A 15,901-nucleotide genomic window follows, 5' to 3' on the forward strand; every position below is an offset into this window, starting at 1 on the left:
AAAGGGACCTCTAATACGTGTTACGAACTTTGATTAAGGCAGTAAATTACCAAATGGGGTCGTGTTTCGAAATTATGCGTCAGGATTGATAATGTTCCTCAAGGTGTCTGCCGAAATTTTAATGAGCACATTTTTTATGGCGACTTCCGTCAAACTGGGCCTACGCCAGAGCTTTTAACCACACAGAAAACGAATGACCAGAATCGCAAATGTGCACCGGCCTTTGTTCTGTATTTTGAGCATTAAAGGGCTTTAATCCTAAGGGAACTTTTACTGGAAAGTCTTTTGTTCTTTAAAATAATCTGGAGAAGTTTGATTTATTGCCGGAAGATAAGCCAAGTTTTGGAATATATTATAAACTAATATATAATGTTTTACAACTTCGTATGAAAATATTAGATGTTTGCATATATTGCATACACATTAAAATATAATTTACTTATTTAAAAGATATGGCGAGATTGTGCGGAAAGAATGTTGGTGGCTTGACAGTCATCGATGCAATTTTGGGATTACCGCTGTGAAAATTTGTGATTTTAAGTTATCAGTACTAGTTACAATGTGGTGTGTCTGTTGGTTATTGGTAGTATAGCTTTCCTGATTGCTCACCAAAGTTAGTATTCGGCCTCTTTATGTGCTGATAGTTCTTCATAGTACTAGTAACTAGTACAGACATTTCTCCTGGATAGTTTATATTTTTAGTTATGCGCGAAATCACGTTTATATTTTGGTACGCCGCTCTTAAAGTAACCCTCCTAATGGGTTGAACTCCTTCCTCCAGTTACTCTACTGTGTTATCTCTAGTCTCCCTCGTTTTAGTTTTTTTTTTTTTGATTTTAGTTTTGAGTAGAATTTTATTCAAGATACATTTATATTGAATTTACCACTTCAAGAGCATTTAAGTACACGCAAATTGTCTTCTACGCAATCACCTAGATAGATCATCTGATAGTTACGATAGATATTGAAACAATTCCAAATGGTTAGTGGTTTTGGAGGTACTACTCTTTCAAACTACTTTAATGCATTTTGCTGATTTACACAGACATAGATTACAATTCATACGAATTAATGATTTTGCATCTGATATTGGTGATATTTCTACAAGAATACGTCATTCTGTTAGTTCAATTGGCGACTGTATATAGATCAAAAAAATCTATGGTCGTTCCGACGCCATTGTGGATGGGCTACCTATACTAACCCGATTTTTTCCCTTGAGGTTGTACCAGAAATCATCTTTTCAACATTAGTTACAATACGCCGTAGAAAACTATTCCTTCTTTGTCCGGCAAGCAACGGAATCATGATGTTGAAAGGTAATAAACAGTCAATTCATGTGATGGCCCTTTTAACTATTTTTGAATTTTTCCCAGTGTATGTTAACGTCTACAAGCAGTTTACTCATTAACTGCTATGCTACCTGAAAGCTCTTTAAGAGTTTGAGCTGAAATTTCATCCAATAAGTCTTTAGCTTGTTCTTTGCCATTGACATTAAAATCACTACACTTAAATCGTTAAAATCAAACTGATAATTGGGATATGGGGGAGCACTATCGTCATAAGTTTTTAAATTAATTTAACGGGCTTCAAGAACAGATTACTTCAAATGAAATAACTGAACTAAAACTGAAACTAACTGAAATAATGAATATTTAAAATGCAATTTTGGGCATTTATTGACTAGCGTCCGTATATACTAAGTAACTAAATAATACCAAAATAAACATATTTATTTTTGGCCTGTAAAAGCAAAAACCATCTTTTCAATTTCACACTATTCTAAGCGATTAACACAGCATCAAATTTAGCAACGCCTAGCATGATGACGTGGATGATATAGTCAAAGGCTCATTTGCTTTCTAATAATTTTACGCTAAGTTTGATGGCTTTTTGTCATATAATAGGATCAGAGTGAAAAATAAGTCAGCAGATGATCAGAGTAGCCATGCCAACAACCGTATTAGTCCATTGGAAGTAAAAATGGCTACGTGCTATTTTGGAGTAGTTAGATACCAGTTTCTATTATTTAGACTCATGTGAAGTAATTTTAATAAATAGCAGAAGTTCCAATATGCCTTTTTAAATAAATATGTAGGAAAATAATTAATATATTAGCAAAAAGTAGCATAGTATAATCGAAAGTAATAGACTTTTGATGTAATAAGCAGGCAAGTTTATTTATATAGTTAATTTATGTTCTTTAGATGCTAGAGAGCTTGTTGAAGATATTTTTAAAATACACGAAGATGTTTTAAGTCAAATAATATTTCGAAAAAAATGTAAGCCTCTTTAATAAATATTTAGTAACATATAATAAATCTGAATCAAATTATTCAAAAGCGCTGCAAAATTCTTGGTTACAAACAAAAATAAATTTAACACCACTTTCGAAAATTATCTAAATATAATCGTTTACATTTCCAGCGTGTTCTTGCTTAAGATTTATGGAAGGACATTTTGTGCTCTCATCCAATACATTACTTTATTGTACATCTGTTTCATTTTTGCATACAAACGACCGGCTGGTCAATATCTAAATAAAACAGAAATAAACTGAAAGATTTGTGGTGAGATATTTCTCGTTTCAATCTTATTTATTTTTTATCTTAATTGCTATCGCTACCGTTGTTTTTTTCAGCGTTTGGTTGAAAAATTGGTGAGTTACTCGTCTTAGGATTCAGACAGATAAGCTTAAGTTATAATTTTCAGTCTGAACTTTTGAAACTTTTTCTATAAAAGTTTGTAGGTCATTATACTCGCACATATTCAATATATTATACCGGATTTAAATTAGCTTGTTCAATAAGTTCCTGTTTTTGTAACCCCGAAAACGAACTTTTAGTAGTTATTTTTGTTATTAAATAAGATATAGTCTATATATTCTCATAATTCACACACTATAGTATATTCAGCGACCATCTATTTCGACCTTTCTCACACCTTGCACCCCTGTACTCATACACTCCCAATCACACAAATTCCCAGGATTTAGTCCTCTTCGGTCTGCGAACAGAGTTTCGTCCATGCAGTAGCTGAAGAGCCTATGGATTTTCATGGAGGTGCAGCCTAGCTTCCTGTTTTCCTGGGAAACTTTTGATTTATTCCTTGACTGAACGAATTTCCAGGTCTCGATGCAAATCTCTAATTTATATATACCAAGATGCGTCCACTACGTTACCAATGCCTTATTCTGGAATAATTGAGTCGTATTCATATTGCTATCCCGAATATAGCTATATGCCATATTGGTTTGAACACATGATTTTAGATCAGTATCTTGTTGGGATTTGGTATTTTGGATTTTCTTCGAGAAAATATAGCTGTTTATATTTTATAATGCTCCTTTTAAACATGCTCCTTCCATTTTTACTCATACTTACATATGGTAGTATAGAACCAATCAATTTCAAGACTGGTGAGTAGTTAAGCCTCTTTTAAAATTAGTAGGAATAGAATTTTGCTGAATTAATTTTTTCTTCATTGCTTGTTTCAGTCTATTTGTTTATCGCTAGCTGCCTGTAGTCTCTTTATGGATGCTTCTTGGATTTTGCGCACTGTCAACTGTGCTTTATCATATATAATGTAGCTATCGTAATTTCTTTGAGTTGAGGTACGTCACTGGTACAAACTAGGCAGAGGATAGGTACCAAGACGCTGCCTTGTGGTACCCCTGCTTCTATTTCTTTTAGTTCAGAATATTCTCCTTCTTGTTTAAATCTGAAGATTATATTGGAGATATGATGTTAATGTCTCTCCACAATGTTTTAGCAGCATTTTGTTTAATTTATATATAAATTCCTAGTACTAAACTTTATGGAAGGCTTTTGCTATGCTTTTCCTTCCAAAAAAGAAAAACTTCTCAATGAAATCCTTTATTCTATGGACCTGAACGGACTAAATTCAAACTGGTAGTAAAATTGTATTGGTTTATTATTGGACTTATTCTCTCGAGAATCTCTCGAAATGTTTCGATACAAATGTAAGTAGATAAATAGGTCTATACGATAGGACATCAGTTTTGGTACCATAACTAGTTCTGCCACTTTCCAATAAGCGGGCCCATATATCAGTCTAAAATCTTTGTTAAAAATATTAGAATTTAGAATTTCTTCATTGGTTAAATTGAATACCAGTGATTATTTGGATTCTTATCTTATTGGTTAGTTCTCTTAGAGTTACCGCTATGATAGTTTGTGCGTTTAAACTATTTTTACTAGTTGTGATGGCCTTTTTAAATGTCTAGTGTTCTTCATTGAAGTTGTTTATTGAATCTTCCTTTTTTCTTTAGTTAGTTTTCGAATTTCTGCTCGGTGGTTTACATATTTAGCCTATATTCACTCTGGTATTTTGTTATGCTATTCTTTGAATAAACCTCGTAAAGTTTTCAACTTCTTTCTCTAGTTGATCTGTTGTTTCATCTCTAATTTATATCATTTATTTTTAAGTATAATTTTATTCAACTTACATCTTATCGAACGATGCTCCAAACACATTTAAGAGGATTTTGCTATTTAATGAAAATTATCTTCTATTAAAGAAGCTACAGGGAGCCAAATCTGCCAACAACGCTAGATATTGAAATAAAACACCAAATAGTTGGTGGTTTTGGAGATAATAAAGTTTTAAGTTTTGTATATAATATTTTTAACTAAAAAATTTATCGTTTCATTAATTTTAATGCAATATATATCTAATGCTATGACTACAAATCAAGTTATAATCATGAGGAACTATAATGAATTATTCTAGGATATTCCTAGATCAAATTATTGTTTATAAAATAAATTGAGCTCTGAAAATGTTGTAAAAAATGTCTTGGCATAGTAATGAAATCGCCAACGATAAAAGAATGTATTTTACCTTGTTTATTTTAGAAAAGAACGTTCCACATGCAAATTACTTTAATGGATTTTCCTGGATGCACTTTTAACATAGACATAGATTACAATTACATCCCTTAATTTTACGTTGTAACTGAAAATTTTCATTTAAATATTCAGCGAGAAAAAATATCGTCGGCGTAATTTTAATTAAAATATGTAAAAAGTGTATGTACTTGTACTATGAGGATGGAATGTGCAATTTTTTAAGGATATATTTGTTGATTACATTAACAATGCCTGATATATTCTGCATGTTACAATACATTTTTATTTTATTTTCATTGTTACAACTTGACTGGATACACTCATATGTTGTGATGTGTCCTAGTATGGACAGGCTGAGCAAGGCTTTCCGAGACTGGTTATGATTGTGGTTATCTAACCATTGGGCTGAAACGGCTTAATACATAGATGGCACTAGTTTTATTGCGTTCACCACTTTTTCAATTAATAATAACTTTCAAAAGAAAGCTGTTAAGATTTCTTGATATTCTAGTCTTAAGTTTGTGAGTTATTGTGCTAAGAGTGACACTACTTTTGTTATTTTCAAAACAATGGATCAAAAACAATTTCGTGTTTTAATCTTACACTGCTTCTTGATGGGAGAATAGGATTCAAAGGAAGCAATGGAATGAAAAGTATTATAAGGACTCCGCCTCATCAGAAACAACAGTAAAACGTTGGTTTACTGATTTTAAACGTGGTCGTAGAGACACGGATGATGTAGAATCATGAAATGCAAAGATCAGACAAAAATGTGCAGCATTATAGTTGGTTTCAAGAGCTATACTGCAGTATATTAAGAAATCGTTACAAAATATAATATAAAACCATTTTTATGATAAAATTTTCATTTTTTTTTTGATCTTTTAAAACTTCCTTTTTACCTTCTAGGGTTTAGCTGGACAGGGCCTAATTCTTAATGTAAGCTCTGAACCACTGTCCTCGGCATTAAACCTGCCGACAGGCGAGTCGCCGATTCAGAGATCATCCCGAAAGACCGTCTTATTCAGCCTCGTTGCTGGTGTGATAAGGAGGACCTTGTCGGGTTAATAATAAAATTAAAATTAATTTTTTAAAAATTAATTTAAATTTAAAAATTAATTTTATTAAAATAAAATTTTCATTTTTTTTTTTGATCTTTTAAAACTTCCTTTTTACCTTCTAGGGTTTAGCTGGACAGGGCCTAATTCTTAATGTAAGCTCTGAACCACTGTCCTCAGCATTAAATCTGCCGACTGGCGAGTCGCCGATTCAGAGATCATCCCGAAAGACTGTCTTATTCAGCCTCGTTGCTGGTGTGATAAGGAGGACCTTGTCGGGTTTTACACTCTTGCCTTATGAATAGTCATAATTATAAACAATCACAAACCTAAGGTTATAACCATGCCCTATAAGGATTCGAATGCGTGACTATAGCTCGATTATAAGGACCCTACGTTTCCTTGACCACTGCGTCAAGCAAGCCGATTTTCATCTTTTCTATATTTTTAAATTAATTTCAATATTCTGTGGAGTATTCTATAAAACACACATAAAATTCAGTATATATACTTGAAGAAATATGAGTAATATTTTTACGTATTTATAGCACCTATATACGCACATACTGATACTATTCTACATACACAGACATTTATATATATATATATATATATATATATATATATATATATATATATATATATAATATTATATTATGGTCCTGATGATGCTATGCTCTATAGTTATATTTTTAACAATGTATTAACGATATAATTTCTATTTCTTTTAGGTAAGTGCCAATGAATCTTCTATTCTTGTTTAGTGAGCTTAAAAGTAAGTAAAATAGTATTATTTTTCTAAGTTAATGTATCTAGGATCTTTTAATATAGCACTGCCAGAAACTGATGCTTTCTGTTATTAAAATTTTATATTTCGTAAAAAATTCAATATATACTTGATATCTTTATCTATTTATAGTAATTATCTTTTTAATAATTCTTGTTTTTCTCTATCTGACAATTCTATATTATAATTTTTATGTCATCGTTGTTACTTGCATTGCAACTGGTAGGCTACCAAATATATCTACCATAATTGCCTATCTATACCTCTAACATATAACTACCATTAAACTGGAAATTAAATGCTGAGTTTTTTATTCAGATCGTCTTTACTTTTAGTTTGATCATTCGTTTACCTTAAATTATAGTGCTGATAGTTTAAGATTTTTTCCATTTATCAATTTAACTGTTTTCGTTTCATGTGTAGTCACAATTCGTCGTTGTTGGCAGCTGTTGATTTGACTTTATCACTTAATATAAGCACTGTGATCAATAGTAATCATTTCATATCGCTATTATATTTTGTCATATTTTTTTGTATTTCTTTAATGAGGTCTATTGAATCTTTTTGTAATACATATTGATACATGTATTCATAGTATTAGTGCTGTATGCTTAGCTATACTAATCGGAAGTTAATAATATATATTATATTAGAGCTAACTTTGCTATTAGTTTAACGAACAGCTATAAAACTTTGATTAATGACACATTAAAATAACAAACAAAGATGTTTATAAAAAAATCAAATATTCAAGTTTTAGTTTAACTGTTTTGAAGTGTTTATCTTTTTAATATAATAGTGATGACACTGACTTATCAAATGAGAATAATATTATATGAGTTTTTGATTTATCTTTAATTATAATTATCAATAACACGATTACCTAATCCTGAATAGTTTTCCGGTTCCAAGTTTTGCATTTTTCAAACTGCAATTTTCAACATATTCGCCATCATCTATAACGCGCATTGGCTGTTTTATTGTTTTATTGGGGCTACATAATTAAATTTGCAGATCAGGTAATGGAAAATATACCCCAATAACTTTTATAAAACAATCAGTGTTGTTAATATTCGCAAGACTCCCTTCTTCAACACTTTGTCTTGTTTAGACGAAAATGTTTCAACCATTAATGAAAAACTAACATGAAAATATCATATGTAGTTTCAGTGGAGTGAATGATGGTTTTAATTGCTTTATTTGATTTTCTACCATGGATCATAATTTACCCGTCGTCACCAGATTTTTATATATTTATCGAAAAATACGAGACGAAAGTGACAAAACGTAGTTTCCTACCTCATAGAACCACATTATGTAGCAAGAGGTATGCAGAAGATAATTTACCAGTTCTTAAATAACTTTTAATTTTATTGTTCGAATAATTAAATAACGATAATTAATTATTAGTTTTTGTCATAGTTGATTCTGTCTTAGAATAGGTATTCCAAACATCCAGATAATTTAAACCAGAAGGCGAATCTGTACCAAATGCTAGTCCGTCCAGTCTGCCTCTTTGGGGCATATGTGTGGTACAGGTACGTCTCTGAGAGACAACTTGTGCTACTTTAAGTGTTCCAACCCAAAAAAGTCCGCGCGTTACTCAATGCCCCATGGTTTATTAGGAACGTCAACACTCATCTCGAATCAGGCATCCCGTTCGTGAAGAGTGTCACGAACATGCTCAGTGTACGGTTTTCCCTAAGCGCCCTAGAACACGACAATATCTTGACAAAATCGCTACCCATCCACAAACCTCGGTAGATAACCAACTACGACAATCTCAGTTGTAACCCAGGGTCTCTGTCGCCCGCAAAACACCCCACTATCCCTAACCTAAAGCGAAATCATCAAAAGACCATTTGGTCCTAGCTGGTCATTCTGGCACAAGAAAAAAAAAATTTTAAACTAGGGGGTTGTCATAAAAGGTCAATTGAAAAGTCCCAGGCCTACCATAGTAAAACATATTTTTTTGGCAAGTTAGTTTTTTTAATTCAACTTAATTCCCTTCAAGAGACCCTCCAACTTTTCGATACCATTATTGTAGTACGATTTGTCCTTTGCTTCAAAATAGGCCTCAGTTTTGGCGATCGAATGAAGAGGTCCTCATTCGACAAAAGTTTCTTCCCAGCGAGCATTCTTTTGAGATCTGAGAACAAGAAATAGTCGTGGGGGCCAGATCTGGAGAATACGGTGGATGAGGAAGAATACGGTGGATGCGGAGAGGATTTTTGCCATTGTTTTCACTGACTTGTGACACGATTAATTCTTTTGGTGACACAATACTTCCTTTTTCTTCAAATGCGATCGTTTTTCGGCTATTTCTTCCTTCAAACGGTCCTATAATGCTATGTAATAGTCGCTGTTGATAGTCCTTCCTTTTTCAAGGTAGTCAATAGAAATTATTCCATGCGCATCCCAAAATACAGACGCCATAATATTGCCAGTCGATTGTTGCATTTTCCCACGCTTTGGAGCGACAGTCCACTCGGATGACTGTCGATTGGACTTCAGAGTGAAAAGATGGAGCTATCTTTCATCCATTGCCACATATCGACACAAAAACTTGGGTCTATTACACTTGATAATCTTCAAACACTGCTCCGAATTATTAACTGGTTATTGTCTTTGGTCAAAAGTAAGCTCACGCGGCATCCACTTTGCACAGAGCTTTCTTACATTCAGTAGATACCTCTAGAGTGTCTGCTACTGCATTCAATTTCAATTTACGATCATTCAAAATCATTTTGTAGATTTTTAAATATTGTCATCGGTAAAAACCTCTTTTGGGCGTCCACTGTCTTCGGTGCTCATTTCACCACGTCTAAACTTAGCATACCAATCCTTGATGGTTGATTTTCCTGGGGCAGTGTCCGGAATCTCGGCATCAAATCAAGTTTTTGATTCAACTGCATTTCTCATCAAAATTTCTTCAAAAGCAATATTTTATCAACACGCGAAATTCTTTTTTATCAATTTTTTTCACAATAACATAAGTTGCTTCACTCAAAATGCTATAATTCACAAAGCAATGATCCGAGAGCTGTCAAATTTATACACACATCTTTTGATGGTTTGGGCTAACTAAAAATAATATGTGTCAGACCGGGGACTTTTCAATTGATCTGTTATACCAATTCGAGACGTTTCATTAGAACTAGGCTCCATCTCACATCGACAGGAAAATTGTATCGCGATTGTGTTTACGAAATGGCAAACTAGATCTGTATGAAATCTGGTTTGAATCTGGATAAGCTGAAATAAAAGCATAAATATTTATTAGGATCCAATCTTATTCGACAGTGTCGGTATCTTATTTTCTGCGCCGTACTTTTCCAGCGATATTTTACAAATGTCAAATTCTCTTACGATACATATTTATTCGGTATCGCATTTGAATATGGCCGGGAGCACATATAGTTAAATCGGCGTGATAGCGCAATATACAAATTGGAACTATTCCAGCCAGGATACCACCAATGGCCAGTGCTTTTTTTTTCTGCTCGCGTGTGTCTGTGTGTGTCGGGTTGTTATGTAGACAGGCATGTCATTCGTAAGCCATACGAATAATAAATGTGTTGTTCGAGATTCCGGGAGAGACGATGTTATATAAATGTGATGCTTATTCGACTCGTAAGGAATAAATAAATTAATATTAGGGCAATAAAATTGCTCTGAGTTGATACTCGTACCATTTATCCTAAATAATAGGTCCGCTTTTTTCTATTTTTTATTTAAGGTCATATTTCATTCTCGCTATATCTTCATTATATATCATTAAGGGCTAATGCTGTACAAAAATGTCACGCTTTACTTAAGTAACATGTTTAGGATAACCGGATATTGTTCTATAATTTATTGCTATTTTGAGTTTATTTCAACTATGTCTCTCTTATTACTATGGCTCTTATCACTATTATCCAACAAGCTGTCTCAAATAGAATTGCGATCTTTGATATTTTTTATTTGGATTATCCTGTCTTTTATTATTACGTACTTTTTTAATTTTATTTATATTAAAAAAAATTGTCGATTTGACGGATGTCTTCATTTCGCGACTATACAATAGTACGGTTATGACCTAAATGGGACGGGGACAGATATAAAGTGTATATATAAAATAAAAAATTAACAAACAAATAAAATTAATAACACAACAGGGGATTAAAAGAATAAATAGTGTATATACAATTTTAAAATAAACACAAACACAGGACTACAAACACAACCATAACCCATACCGAAATGGTATTAGTTATTTGATCAATAACTCTAAGCATAGGCTAGATTCTATGAAAAAAATCAATCTCTCGTAGAAATTCGAGGAGTCTGTCGGTATTTTCTCCTGTTAAGGCATTTTTAAAATTTTGCAGCCCATACTTAGTTCTAATCTGGGTAAGCCGTGGATAGGCGTTCAATATGTAATGGTAACAAAACTCACAGTGAGCAAGCGGACTTGAAGTCATCAAGTGACCGTGCGAGAAACGACATTGGCCCAATGTCAGTCGATTCAAAGCTAAGGCATGGTGACGAAGGGAAGGAACGCGAAGACAGGAGAGAAAATCAGCTTTAACCTCAAACAACCTGTTGTGGTAGGCCTCCTGGGCCCAACGACGTTCTACCTCGCTATTCGTAAAGTAAGATACGAATGGTATAAGGTCGGTATAGACACAAACATCTGTGATGGAGAGAGCAGATGAGGCTGCCGATTTAGCCGCACTATCCACGCGCTCATTTCCCTACGTACGGTACACCTACGTGAGAAGGGATCTACGGAAAAAAAACAAAACTTGTCCTGATCCCATTCCGATAGAGGGTACGGATAATTGACAGTGAGTCGGTGACCAGGAGTTGAACTTCTGTTCTTCCAGGAAACAATCGAGGGCATTTTGGGAGTCGGTCAGGATTAGCCAATCTTTGAAGGTTTGTCTTTGAGATATAAGGTAATGATTTGAATATCGCGAATATTTCAGCAGTCAGTGCTGAACCCTTTTCAGGTAGCTTGAAACGGTATGCCCGGTTGTCTACCACAAGGGCACTGTCAAGCCCGCTGCAAGATTATATGTGCTTATATATTTTTGCTTGCGGTCAGGGTAAGAGTGGAGAAGTTCACAGAACTTGGACCGAATAATGTATGGACAATGTTCTTTTTTATAAAATTGACATAATGATATGTTTATGGAGGGAGAAAATTGGGGTTAGTGGCGAAGGAGGGGATGCAACAAGCCAATTCTAGCCCTGGACAGAAGATTTGCAGTGTGTAGTACTTATTCATCCAGCTACTTTTGTTATCAAGTCTTTTTCCAAGTGATTGTAAATGTTTTTTGTCCATTAATAACTATAATTCAAGACCGGGACGATTTTTCTTTTTCATAGTGTTACTCTTTGTTCGCCAATTCGATATTCGACGATACCAAAACTGAGCTAGATTGCCCGTCAGACTATCAGAAATATAAACATTTTTCCTATTTCAGCTTTCAGCCTGACTTACGTTTTCATTTTTACCAAAAAAAAAACTATAAAATTTACCGTATTTTCTTTTAGCATTAGTTGAGACAAATCTGTCAATCATTCACAAAACTGTCAAATATATATATTTAATTCCAAATGTCAGTTTTATAAAACCATATAGTGCGACCTATTAGACCTTTACAACACGTGATATAATTTATAAAAGCCATGTATTGGAAAAATTATGTTTTTATTTTTACTAAACCTAATATAAACAAATCACAAATGATTTGCAAAGTATCTTTGCAGCTAATAAAAAAAGATGCAATAGAACAATGCATTACATCATTGTTAGGTGGTGAAAGTAACAATATATTTACAGTTAATTAATCTTTGATTATGATTAACTAATCCACTTCAAATAATCCACCTTGTACAAATATAACAAAGTATTATTTATGTAGCAGCTTGGTTTCCTTGTTTTTCGGAAATAATATAAATACACATACTTTCATTTGTAATATTTTTCGGCTATTTCTCTGTTTCTTTTTCTACAGGACTTAAGTTATAAATCTCTTAATGTTTTTTTAATATTTGAATAAAACAAGTCATTACAGTACAGAAAATAACTTATTAAGTCAGCGTTTAGTATTTCTAAAGAACTACTTGATTGAAGCGTGTACAGAAAACTCTCATTATCAAAATGTACATGCAACTAATAAATATAAATTAATTTATAGTGATGAGCAACGACCAATTTCGTACAAATGCAATACTTCAGTGAATAGTGTCAATAACTGCGGTTGCCAAATGTGCAGTAGGTGATTGTTTTTGCTAATAATAATCTCCAATATTCAAACTAAGTTAACTACAGTACTGTTTTTAAGTTAATCCCTGAAATGTGATTTTATTTATGATTTTGTTCAATTTTCAGGAAGCTTTTTATATATATTTTTATCTCTCTATCTATCTGTATCAACTCAGACAATCGTACTAATTATATAACTTACTGAAATGCACTTATATATTGTCAGGTCCCAAACCTATACTGCAGCGAAAATAACTACTTAATGTATCTATTATAGTGTTTACAGTATTTCAGTGAATAGGTGGTTGAAGTAATTACATAATTATAACAACATTACATTAATGTATAACAATCTATTTTGTGCCAATATAATATTCCAGCGAATGGTACCAACGAAAGTAGTTGTGGAATTCTATGTAGATAACTAGCTGACCCGGCAAACGTTGTTTTTCCATGTAAATAATTTGTAGGGAATTTCTAGTATAGAAAAAAAAACTAACTTATTGAAAGTGTGTAAGGATGTGGTATATGAGTGAAAAAGGCATGGAGGGCTATGAACGATGAGGGAATATAAAAATAACAAAACACCAAACATTATTTTTTTAAATTTATTGTATTAACATTGTTTGGACTTGGGATTTATTAATATTCATTACAAATTCCAATCTAATCGGAAATTGATTACGCTTAAATTGAATTGGCACATCTGTGAGTATAATAAGTATTCGTGGTATTAATATATTTTCACCTCGAAACTTGCCATTTAAAATGGTGGCTTCGATAACGTTTTTCATTAATTTTTTAATGACTAATCGCGTACCGTTGCACAGCCGTGGCAGGTTCAAATGACGAAGCAAAATGGGAATAATTGGAGATCCAAACTTCAATTGTAAGTTATGCGGTGGCATGCCTAGCAAATCCACTGAGTTCAAAAACTTTGTTGGAAAATTTACAGCTTCAGTGGCATCGCAAACTCTATCAATAGATTTATATGATACCAATTCCCCTGGCAATAACTGTTGTATCTTCAGATTCAAAAGGTCAACGTCCACATTTTTTGTCGCTAAAATTGCTCTTTCTGCAAGCCACTCGGGATTTATGTAATTCGTATGTACATCGGGAAATATTTATTCACTGAGAGCATCTTGCGATTCAATGATTGTGCAGAAATGTTCAATAATATTAATATTAGTTAATAATAAATAAATAATAAAGTTACTTGAGAATATATTTAATATGAGAGTTACGCTGAGACAACAAAAATGTTTAACTACTACGCTTGACGCATAAACAATAATAATTTTTGAGAGAAATAGGAGACCATCCTCGTTTTCATCTCTACTCCGTGCTGTTTACTGGATGAGAAGTGACACCGGTAGACACGTGGAGGGGTAACTTACCAAGTGATAATAATTGATGTTATCGAACGGGATAAACAATGATAAAATTGTTAAAATGACTCTTAAAAAGCAGAGGTTGGTGATAGAAAAGTTAAAATTTAAGGTTTTATGTATTTTAGTGCCACATAATAAAAATATTTTTAAAAAAAATTACCCAAAAAATAAAAAAATATTGGAGTGGACACCACTTATCACTTTGGTGTTTGAAAAATAGATAGTAGCCGATTCTCAGCTGAATATGCATAAAAAATTTCATAAGAATCGGTCAAGCCATTTCGGAGGATTATGGGAACGAACATTCTGACATAAGAATTTTATATATAAGATTGTTCTTGATGATAATCAGGTCTCATAGTCAAATTAAGTTCATTAAGTCAAATTAAATTATAGTTTTATTACATATTCAGCCCATGTATGTTTCAGATATTTGCTGCAAGCCAAACAAATCGTAATGACTAACATACGAAACAAAAGGAATGGAAATATCGATAACCAGATGGCACCATATTAATTCAAAGAATCATACTAATTATTTGAATTATTATAATATAATTATATATTGTAAGGTTATACAAATAAAATATTTGTCGAATCATACGTATGCTAAAAGAAAATTTTAATTTTATTCAGAGATGGGAAACATTTGTTTTTAATTTATGAAGTAAATAAAAGCATTGTGAGTAGCACTGCTGCAATGCGGTCGTTTTTATTTTGTTCCCCCCTGAGCATTCGTTTATTTGTCGAAAAAGGAGAATTCTTATAATATCCCCAGCAAAAAAAAACAGAAATAAGCAAATAAGTTTCCCTTTTACGACCCTTTTCCGTATTCTATATATTTGTATATATAGAATATATGTACACTCTTACGGCGACTTATATCCTTTTCCTATCCGCTCGTATATATAAAAAAGTTCGATCATCAAATAATTTTATTAAGCCCTGTATAACTGGAGGCGGTCATAAACGAAAATTGAAATATTGAAAACTTGTTCCGGTTACGATATGAAGCGAGAAACTTTCAATTTCTTGCGGCTTATTGGGAAGTGTTTACTTCCCTCCCAGAAAGTTCATCTCAATTGAAACTTTTGTTATATTGTTCGGGGCGTACGGGCATTCGCATTGAGAGCTATAAAAAGATAATCTAAAATTGACGTCGGAAATGAGACGGTGTTGTTATGGCGAATTGAAGAGACGATGCTATAGTTTTCGTCTTTGGGTATCTGATTAAAATAGTAATACAAATAATTTAATAGGACATCTAATATAAAGTGCCCCACCAATTTATGCCTATATATATATATATATATATATATATATATATATATATATATATATATGCATATATATATATATATATATATATATATATATATATATATATATATATATATATGAATGTTCTGTGGATCTGCAAAAAGGAATGGAATTTTTCTATCTGAATAATTTCTTTCTAATATGAATAGTTTGTGGAATAATACCCTACAAATCTTTTGCGGTATTTTAATATGTTAATTGGTATTTTTAAA

This window comes from Rhynchophorus ferrugineus, unplaced genomic scaffold, assembly GCF_030347505.1.
Source record: "Rhynchophorus ferrugineus isolate W39M unplaced genomic scaffold, kcgeb_rfMv2 rfM2, whole genome shotgun sequence".
NCBI classification, from domain to species: domain Eukaryota; kingdom Metazoa; phylum Arthropoda; class Insecta; order Coleoptera; family Curculionidae; genus Rhynchophorus; species Rhynchophorus ferrugineus.